Here is a 10,453-nt window from a genome sequence, read left to right on the forward strand (position 1 = left end):
TTTTTTATTAAATGAATGTACAATGTCCTGTTGACGTTGGAGATATGATATTATTCAGTTCTTCCTTTCCAAATATCGACACCCACATTTAAATTGCTCACATTTCAGAAACAATATACATTACGAAAGTCAGAAAGTGTATTATATTTCAGGGCATCTATCACTGAATTTAGATTAAAATCAGTCATTGTAGGAGATTAATACTAGATATGATGCATAATTTTGCTAAGATTAAACAGTCTTTATCTATGCATGTAGTGGCACAAGGTGAAGTCTTAGAGTTCAGAACAAAGTTTTACCTAGTTGCACGAGCACAGTTATAAATTATTTTACTTAGGGCATATTAATAACGTCTCCTATGCCGCATTTTAGGTAAAGATGGACTCAGAGGCCAAAGCTATTTACTTATCGCAATGTGTATGTTTGCTCTCACTGAAGCTATATATGCAACGTTGTAGAAAATATACATTAGCAGGAAAAACCACAAAACGTTTCTCGGCAACAACTTTTCACAACATGAAAGTCTATTTGAGCAACCCTAGAAATATTTTGAACAAAATATGTTTATGCTAAATAGATTGTCCATCATGGTACTTTATCATGTTGCTATAGTTGTCTATATATCTTGTTCAAGTCAAAGGTTGGGTAACGCTCTCGATACGATAAGTATAATCATTATCTGATTAGGTAACCGCATTTCATAATATTAATCTCGGTGTGAAAAGAAACAAGACTAACAAATCCTCATACATGACCAACTTACCAACAGAAGTTAGCTGTAAATCTAATTTTCCAGTTGACACACTGCATGCATGTGGTATTGGAAAAATGACACTCTCTGTGCATAATGTGACAGGTATACTCTTGAGTAATTTTTGTTGCGTGTGTTATTGTCTTGTTTATTAAGGTTCAACGTTACCAAATTGATATTGATTTATTTTTATTTTGCTGCAAAATAGATTTAAAACTCATTACATATCGTCTTTCCAGTTTTAGTTGTTACGGTTCTTCTAAATATTCAATATTATTCTTGTCTACGAAGAATTGTTTGATTTTATCAATTTGGGGTCTTCTAAGAAAGTAACAGCTCTGACCGAATTTGAACTATTGCTTACTCATAAAGTTTGTAGGCTAGTTACAGGGCCTTTGTTGTCCAATATTCAGTATAGAAAACAATAAAATTACGTTATGGAGAGAGAAAATCAATTTCAGATTATATAAAAGCTTTAATAACTATTTACAGCTTGATATCAATTCACTCCGATGTACTGAGGGAAAATTAATTATCTTTTTGTAAGTTCAAGATTTTGTTGATCACATTAGGGAAGGACTCAAAATATGGATGTGAAAAAGTGTACCCTGCCGGAAGAAAATATAGGTTTGGTGGGCCTAATCTACCGGAATATATCACATTTCTTTTTTTCAAGATCTCATTCGATTTGACAATAAACAGGAAAATATATAGTTGGTTGGTATTACTACATGAAACATTTTGTGTTTCGGTGACTGGTGCATAATGGATGGGGACATTCCGATCTAAGATGTTTTATCTAGTAACTGAATCGGATCAGATGTATACACGGGTGAAATATTCCGATTGAGTTGAACCTGCCGGGCACATTCAACTATATTAAGTTTCCGTATGTATATCTTCAGTGACTTCAAAAAGCATTCTACCATGTTCCGTGTGTCTATATGTGCGTGTAGGTCTGCATATATATATATATATTATATATATATATATATATATATATATATATATATATATATATATATATATATATATATATATATATATATTTGTGTGTGTGTGTGTTTGTGCGTGTGCCTGTGTCTGTGTGTGTGTGTGTGTGTGTTACAGCGAAACCGTCATTATGGTGACAGTTCATTGTCACTGGGTGGTCATTATGGCGACAGTAGCATTAGGGTGACAAAATCTGTGTCACCCTAATGTGTCTTATTCTTATGTAGCATAGCTTGCTGACTGATTCACTTACAGAATTGTATACATGTATTACAATGTCATCGGTAACTAGTATTTATACATTTTGATGCAAGATATACACGATTTTATTAAATATTGTTATGCAAAAATTTAACCGTGTGTTGAGGTTGTGTTTTCTCCCTCCGTCAGTGAATAACTATTTAGGCGACATTTCTAAAATTGATTTCTATTTTTTCAAAGTTAATGAAACATTTTGAGCAGATATATTGAATTGATTTAAGATAAAAATATATTCTTTTCATTTCTTTTATCTCGAATCAAATTCCTTGTTAAGACATAGCACACTAAACGTTTCGAAACGGGTTCGAACCAAAATCGAGCTGTAGTTAAAAATAGCGTTATCTTAAATTTGTGTTTGGTAAAGAATGCATAAACGGAACAAACGTAATAAATAAATCATGAAAATAATATAAAAAAGTATTATAGATCAATAGATTTATAAAATATTTATCAATGTTTTACACATCCAAATATTTTATTTTGTTCTTAATTTATATAACAACCAATGTTTCTCTTTACGTAAAATGTAAATCTGTTGACCACTAGGACCTAGAAAGTACGAAGGACATACATGTAGAGAACGCTGGTTAGTATTGTTATATATTATTTGTGTAATAAATAACTTTGTTTTACTCATGAGATGAAGACTTATAATAAATAGCTCGTTGAAACTTTTAACGTAACAAATTATGCCTAAATTATTGAAAAGAGTCGCTAACTTAAGTAATCAAAGGCAAGGTTTGAAACTGGAAGTTGATCATAAAAGTTCATTATAATTCTACCAGAGTGCTACGGTATCACGGATCTTAAATTTAGCGATTGGTGAATACGTAAATAAAGACATCGACCTTCAAGATATTATATGTCTGTTTGGTGTTCTTGGCTCTAAATTAACATACATTTCAGGGCCAGATCAGGTCAAGTGTTTGGGGGAGGAGGGTTTCCAAAATTTCAAAAGGGCTTTGACATTCCTCGAAAGGACACCATAGCAAAAGTCTCTTTGCTGAAAGTGTGCATAATACCAAATAAATGGGCGCAAGAAAAAAACGATGACCAATTTTAAAGTGTCAAGTGAATATATGTGTATGTACGCTTTTTTAGCGGGTGGGGGAGGGATCAGGACACCCCACACCCAGGGCCGCCGCTACCATATAGGCAAACTAGGCAGCAGCCTAGGGCGATGATTTCAGAGGGCGCATTTCTCCAAATCAACGACAATTTTGAAAAATAAATAAATAAATTTCAGTTTTATTGAGGGTCGTTTTTTATCCTGGTTTATTTCATACAGGGACAAATAATCGGGTAGATTCAGTCTGACCGAAACACCAGGCTGACCGGAACAAGCAAATTGAATGAGTGAAAACGCTCGTATACGAAACTTTTAGGACGTAATTACGTAAGCGTGTTTTTATAGGCCACGAGTTTTTTCCATGGAATCACGCGTATACGAAACCTTCAGTTTGCCGCGGGGGGGGGGGGGGGGGGGGAGGGGCCAGCTTAAATTAGACGATTGTGGAATAACTTTACTATATAAGCTCACTTTCATATTTCTCTGACCACCATACTGCCAACACAGGGGTTCGTATCGTTGCTTACAATCTACCTGTCATACATACACTGTGTAGTTATTGTATAGTGCATGTATGACAGGTAAATTGTAAGCATCGATACGAGCCCCTGTGACTGCCATCATGATTTCTTCTTCTCGCTGTACCTCCTAAAAAAAATTCTAATGGTGGCTGTTTTCTCCTGAATGAAAATGGTGCCAATTTTATGCCTGGTATTGTTGCTGGAGTGGCTAAGTTGACATATTCAAGAGTTAAAAGAAATGGTATTGTCTGGAAATTGTTTGCGGCAGTAGGATGCCAGTCAGTTCAGTTTATGTATGCATACAGAAAGCAAACTATCTGTGTAAACAGTGTGTGTGTGATTTGGAATTTTACCGTAGCTTTTAAAAAAAATCAGTTATATCGCTACAATGTCTGCAGTGGGGCAGTTTATACTGATGTCTAGCACTGGGGTATCATACCACAGACATGTAGCATGATGTCCCACCCAGTCACATTATCCTGACAACAGGCCGACCAGTCCTAACACTAACCTCTTAATGCTGAGCGCCAAGCGAGGTAGCTGTAAGTACCATTTTTGTAAGTCTTTGGTATGACTCGGCCGGGGATCGAACCCACGACCTCCCACATCCGAGGCGGACGCTCTAACTACTAGGCCACCAGAGCAGTCAAACAGATAAAACATAAAAAGGACAATTTAATTTTCAGTCTGTCAATATTTCTACCTCTTTCTCCCTCCTGCTCTCTCTCTCTCTCTCTCTCTCTCTCTCTCTCTCTCTATATATATATATATATATATATATAATGCTTTTATTCTTTAACAGTATAGCGTCATTCTCATCAGCTGACTCGTATTTATTTACTTGATGCAAGGAGGAAAACTGGTCATTTCTATCACAGACATTTATTGTAGTAGTAGCATGGAGTCACATATGCGATGAGCAGACCACGTAGCCCTCGTGTTAGACCGCCAGCTTCCGAGAAGATATTTTGTATGGCGAACTAGAACAAGGAAAACACTCCAAAAGAGGCCAGAGGAAACGCTACAAGGACACCTTGAAGAAGTCATTAAAGGATTTTGGCATAAACAATGGCATATGGGAGCTGAGTGCTCAGGACAAGGGCTTGTGGCGCTCCTTCATCGGAAAAGGCTTTCTGCAGCTTGCAGGTGAACATAACACTGCAGCAGAACAACGGAGGCAGACTAGGCAAGCCCTAACCAACGACCCCACGATCTGCATTGCTGCCATCTTTTGTCCACACTGCCATAGAACATTCAGGGCGCACATCGATCTCTTAAGCTACCTGCGCAACACAAACCTATCGATCCCCCTCAAACATTGGATGACAAAAAAGTGATTGACGAAGACCGTACTTGTCTAGTCCTATGTAATAGCATGTAATTATTGCTATGTCAATGGATTATACACGGATGCTAATATAAACATGAGTCTCCATCAGTATGGTAATCAGAGACCTACACATCTGAGGATAGAAAGCCGATGGATGTTAAAAATTTTCAGACATTAAATAAAAAGAGAAAGAATACATTTATAAAGTTTCCACTGGTAGAATTGAATTTGATGTATTAAGAGTGTATGATAAATTATTAATAGATCAACAGGGATTAAAAGTTTGAAGAACAAATATCTAAGTTGTGATCTGCCGGGCACATTCAACTATATTAAGTTTCCGTATGTATATCTTCAGTGACTTCAAAAAGCATTCTATCATGTTCCATGTGACTATATGTGAGTGTATGTCTGCATATATATATATATATATATATATATATATATATATATATATATCTGTGTGTGTGTGTGTTTGTGCGTGTGTCTGTGTGTGTGTGTAATATTAAACCTCTGTTTTACGTTTGATAATTTACAGAATATACAGAATATAACACTAATTTCTGACAAACAGTGCACTTACCAGGTTACGCACTTTAAAAAGGAAATTCCATACATATATGTCGTTCTATAAATCGGTATGTGTCTACATAACTATCTATATATAAGACATCACCTCGCACATAAGACATTGCACCGTCAGGGGACAGAATACAATTTCAGGTGACTCAGCGGGGTGGGGAAGAATTACATAGGCCTTTGAGTGCTTTGAAGTAGAGAAACACTATGCTGTGTATCTTTCTAGCTATAAAGGATCATTATTAATTTCTTAAACATTGAAATACACACACACACACATATATACATAAAATCAAATCAAATCGTGACAACAAATGTATTATAATCTCTCAGAAAAACAACAACAAGGCATTATTTCATACTTTGTTGACTTGGTAACAAACTATGCTTTAACGTAAGCTTAAGCCACCGATTCATGCAGAAAACTACTTTGGTCACCAGAATCATATTTAATATCAATGACCATTACGTATACTGTGTGAACATGCCTAAGTTTAGAAGTATTATCTTCAGCAGTCAGCTGGGAATGGACTTAATGGGCGAAATATCTGTATTACAGACAATACATATCAACACAGCAGAAACTATTTGTAATAGTCGTTTTTTTGTTAAAGGCAGTCATAAATTAAGATTAAAAACTTGATAAGGAAGAGACCAAGATACGCATTATTTTCATCTGAATCAGGCTGATGGCTAAAATCGCAAAATACACATCATTATCCTTAATAGCTTACTGTACGAATGAATGGATACATTGTCTCCATATGTACCTAATTATTTGCTGATTGCTTTAAATAAGAAAATTATAAAACCTAAAGTCGTTATCATCAGTAATACAATAGTAACAAAATATAAGGAACCTGTATGTCAAGAGTAATCAAAATGTTTCGCAAAAAATTTTAACCAACAACTTGTCCTAATTTGTTATCAGCGTAGCATATATTTTAACTGCAATTAATGATGATACAATCCAACATGTCTTTTAATGGTTCTCAGTAATTCCCAAACAATGTTTTAATCGAATGTCAGTGTGAAATAATAATTCGAATGAACAATTTACCTAAATAATACCTCTCAAAATGCATGAGGATGTTCTACCCTTGAAAATAGTCTACGATGTAGGACACGTTAAATAGATTTTAAAATATTTAACTGCGTCAAACATTGGCCCTGAAAGATAAAAATCTTAAAATAAAGGTAAATCTAAGAAATCGTTGCATCTACCAAATGTCATCTTAATATGTATAGGGGATGAACACCATTATTGGATGCGAGAAGTGTGTACCGATGGACAGACAGAAACAAGGAAGGAAGGAACATTGTATTAATATATTTCTCCGAAATCTCGATGCAGAAGCCTAATAACATATAATTGAAAATAGATGCATCTGAGTATTACACACTTTTGTACAATTTTGAACTGAGTTTAATTCAGTGTCAAGTGTACATTGGGCCAATCTTAGTGCCTATTCTAATAGTCCGTAAATACTATATCCAGTTGGATAATTGAATTCAGTGTTCATTCATTCCGTGAAAGTATAAATCATTTCGGTGTTACGTTTATTAAAATCTATTTTCATGAATAGTCAGCTTTGAGTTGTGTGAATTATATTGATATGTATCTGGGACAATTTAATATACTAGAACATATGCTACCGTTAGTTGCAAACATTGGACCTTTTGGCGAATGCGATTGCCCAGAGGATTTTTTAAGTTTCATCCAGTAGAAAAGTGGTAACAATTCATGTTACGAGCCTACAGTATTTGATCATGCATAAAAATTAATGTGACAATAATATATGTAATTTGAAAACTCAGATTATAGAAATGAGACGTACTTTTTATATATTTAATTAAGTTTTCAAATATATTTCTGTTCCAACCTTACCGCGACAAAATATTATCAATCAGTAGTGCAGTAGCTTCACTTTTCATCAATAGTCCATGTTGCGTCCATGTTGCGTCCAGCTCTTTGAAATAATTGTTTAAAATACAAAGTACCAAACGCTCTATTTTACGGTGAATGGCATCCAGTTCGAGGCATTTAGAGTCGCTAATCCTCTAGCTTAGCTAAATTGTCAAAGAGGTACATAGGTAAATGCTCGATAATCGGAGATGCATTACCAAGTCTGTATGTATAATGGACAATTCATGTTCTATCCATTCAGGTCAAGTTAGCGGTACCTGGAGTAACTAATGAAATGCGAATAACATAATTATTGCCCCATTCATCATTCACCTGCTTTTGCTTTAAACACAAAATTAATTGACCTCGACAAAATTAACCAGAATGTTTATGCACATAATTTATTAAATTATGTTCACTGTTTGCGCAAAAATCCGCAACCAACGAATCGGTAAATGTGATTATTGGGGATTCCTATAAGGATAAGGGATCAGCAAAAAGACTGATCCTTCCTCTTCACGGTTTGTTTGCAGGATATTCGAAACACTATTTTACACGCAGAATATATAGCTCATTTAGCACACGGGAGGAGGCTGAACTAGAGATAAATTACATGACTTTTCAAACAGACAGACAGGTACAAACTGTTTAAACCATTAGTGGAAGTTTTGTGATGTGTGTAAAATTATGCCGACATAAATGTTATAAAATACCTCTTTCTGCTCTTCTAAGCTTTCAGTATGAAATAAGAATTTTGAATATCGAACACTTTTGCTCCAACAGCGTCTTGCACAACGACAGTGCTACGTGTTTTCAACGCATGCTCTATACACATTTTTATATACAGGCTTCCCAGCATCCCAGCAACTTTCCAATTACGTGCTGGCCGTTTGGACCGGTACGAGAGTGATGTTTTCACGTCGTGTGTGCCCAATATTAATCAATTATTTAAATGTTTGAATTAGAACAATGCAATACAGTATAGTTCATTGAACAAAATCATTTTGTAGTTTTTGCAGGAGACTTTATCAAAGATACGAGAGTAAAGATTGCTATATTCATATATTTTGCATTTGTATTTATGACTGCTTTACAGATGCTCGACATAGCATACTATGTCAAAAATGAATACCTATAACAAATAAGGAATGGGCATGTTACCTAAGTATTCTCTCCATGCTCACATTAAATTGTATTTGTCTATTATAAATCGTTATTTTACTATGTTCGTTACAAGCAGCAGCCCGGGTGAAATGTAAAATTATTGTCAATGTCCATAACTATATCCATATTGCAGCTAACATCACAAAACCCATTTATATATCTGTTTGGTGGTAATTGATATACTCTAGTTTCAACTAATATCATATGGAATGATGACCTATTATATATAGCCAATAATCGAAAAAAAACAACAACGGCAAATCTTGTTATTTGAAACAATGCGCACAACAAACTGTTGGCTATTGACAATATATATTGGTGGACGATCATAATCATGGATATTGGGAAATTATTTTACATATATATCTCCTGAATCTCGAGGCAAAGCCTAACTAGTTAAAATAAGTGCACGTCAGTTTAACAAAATATTGTACAATTTGGTAATTTCATAGCCCAATCCCGTGTCAAGAGTACATCTACACTATTTTCATTTCAGATTCAGGTAGTCACTATACATAATATAACGTTGAAGGACTGAAATCGTGTTGACAGAATATATGATTACATGACTAAAATAAATTTCAAAATGTGTTTTGATCATCGTCGTTGTTACACGTTTCCCTTCTTCGTCGTTGACGTACCGTCGATGTTTAACTAATTTATATATCATGTATCTTACAAAATAACTGACCGCTCCAGTGGCCTAAGTGGTTAGAGCGTTCGCCTCGATTCAAACCCCGGCCGAGTCATATCGAAGACTTATACAGTGATATTAGCAGCTTCCTCGCTTGGCGCTCAGTATTAAGATGTTGGTGTTATGACTGGTAGGCCTGGTGTCTGGATAACGTGACTGTGTAGATCGTGATCGTTCAAGTCTGCGGCACAGAGCCCCAGTGCTAGAGATTACTATAAACTGCCAGATGAAGACTTCGTAGCGATATGAATGCAAATTACACACACACACACACACACACACACACACGCACACACACACTCACAACTTGTAACGAAATGATTATGGTGTAATAATGTAAATTATGGAAATTTGAAGAATTAGCATTTTTATTCTGGATTAAGGTAACTTATATATAATCAGAATTCTGCTCTAGTGACAATGAAACGTAATTATCAAGAGATTTGCTAAGAACACATTCTAATAATAATGTCCAGTGATCTCTTCTCCATCTCAACATTTCAGAGATTTTCTCAAAATGAACAAAATATTGATCTACTTCTCTTTTGCAAACATTTATAGATAAAAATATGGCACAATACCTTTGTGGCTTCTTCGAAAATCTGACAGGTGAAAGTAGATTAAGACTACTGGACCTTGCTCTCTCTTGCACAACGAATACGAATAGCTATGAGTTTCAACGCAGGCCATACATATATATATATACCTACAGGTGTCACAACATGCTAATAGCTTACAAGTAGGGACATGTCGATTGGTCGGATTAGAATTTACAGTTTGTATATAGTTTCCTCCCTGGTTTGAGGACACTATATAGCTAGTAATCAAACATCTCGATTAATACAATGCAATACGATAGCTTTTATTGAAAAGCATTGCATCGCGGTGCTTTCAACAAGTATTCAACAAGGATACGAAAATCAAATCAGAAATATTCTGCTCATAAGATATACAGGTGTGTGTTATGCTATTCTCAGCATTGCACACCATATCAAACACAAGATATGTGCTATTTTATTTTCAGGCGCTGCACCTAAATATTATTTTCAATCTCATAGCAAATTATATCTAAATATGCTTATTGATTCTTGGGCTATGCAAACAACATCAGAAATATAGAGGGAAATTAATTGTTAATGTCTATAAATCTATAAAACCAATAAAAGACATTTCTAAGTCTACGAA

At 34.9% G+C, this 10,453-nt stretch overlaps 1 protein-coding gene across 1 annotated transcript in view; it reads right to left on the reverse strand.

Moving 5' to 3' along the window:
• Window positions 1–9,908, reverse strand: part of LOC149783800 (uncharacterized) — a 66,399-nt gene extending 56,491 nt beyond the window's left edge. Inside the window, exon 1 of the mRNA XM_089932026.1 lies at window positions 9,850–9,908. The gene's annotated coding sequence lies outside the window, so the exon portion shown is untranslated. The remainder of the gene's footprint in view (window positions 1–9,849) is intronic.
• Between the last annotated feature and the right edge of the window lie 545 nt (window positions 9,909–10,453).

This window comes from Sinohyriopsis cumingii, chromosome 14 (assembly GCF_028554795.1).
Source record: "Sinohyriopsis cumingii isolate HCF-2022 chromosome 14, ASM2855479v2, whole genome shotgun sequence".
NCBI classification, from domain to species: Eukaryota; Metazoa; Mollusca; class Bivalvia; order Unionida; family Unionidae; genus Sinohyriopsis; species Sinohyriopsis cumingii.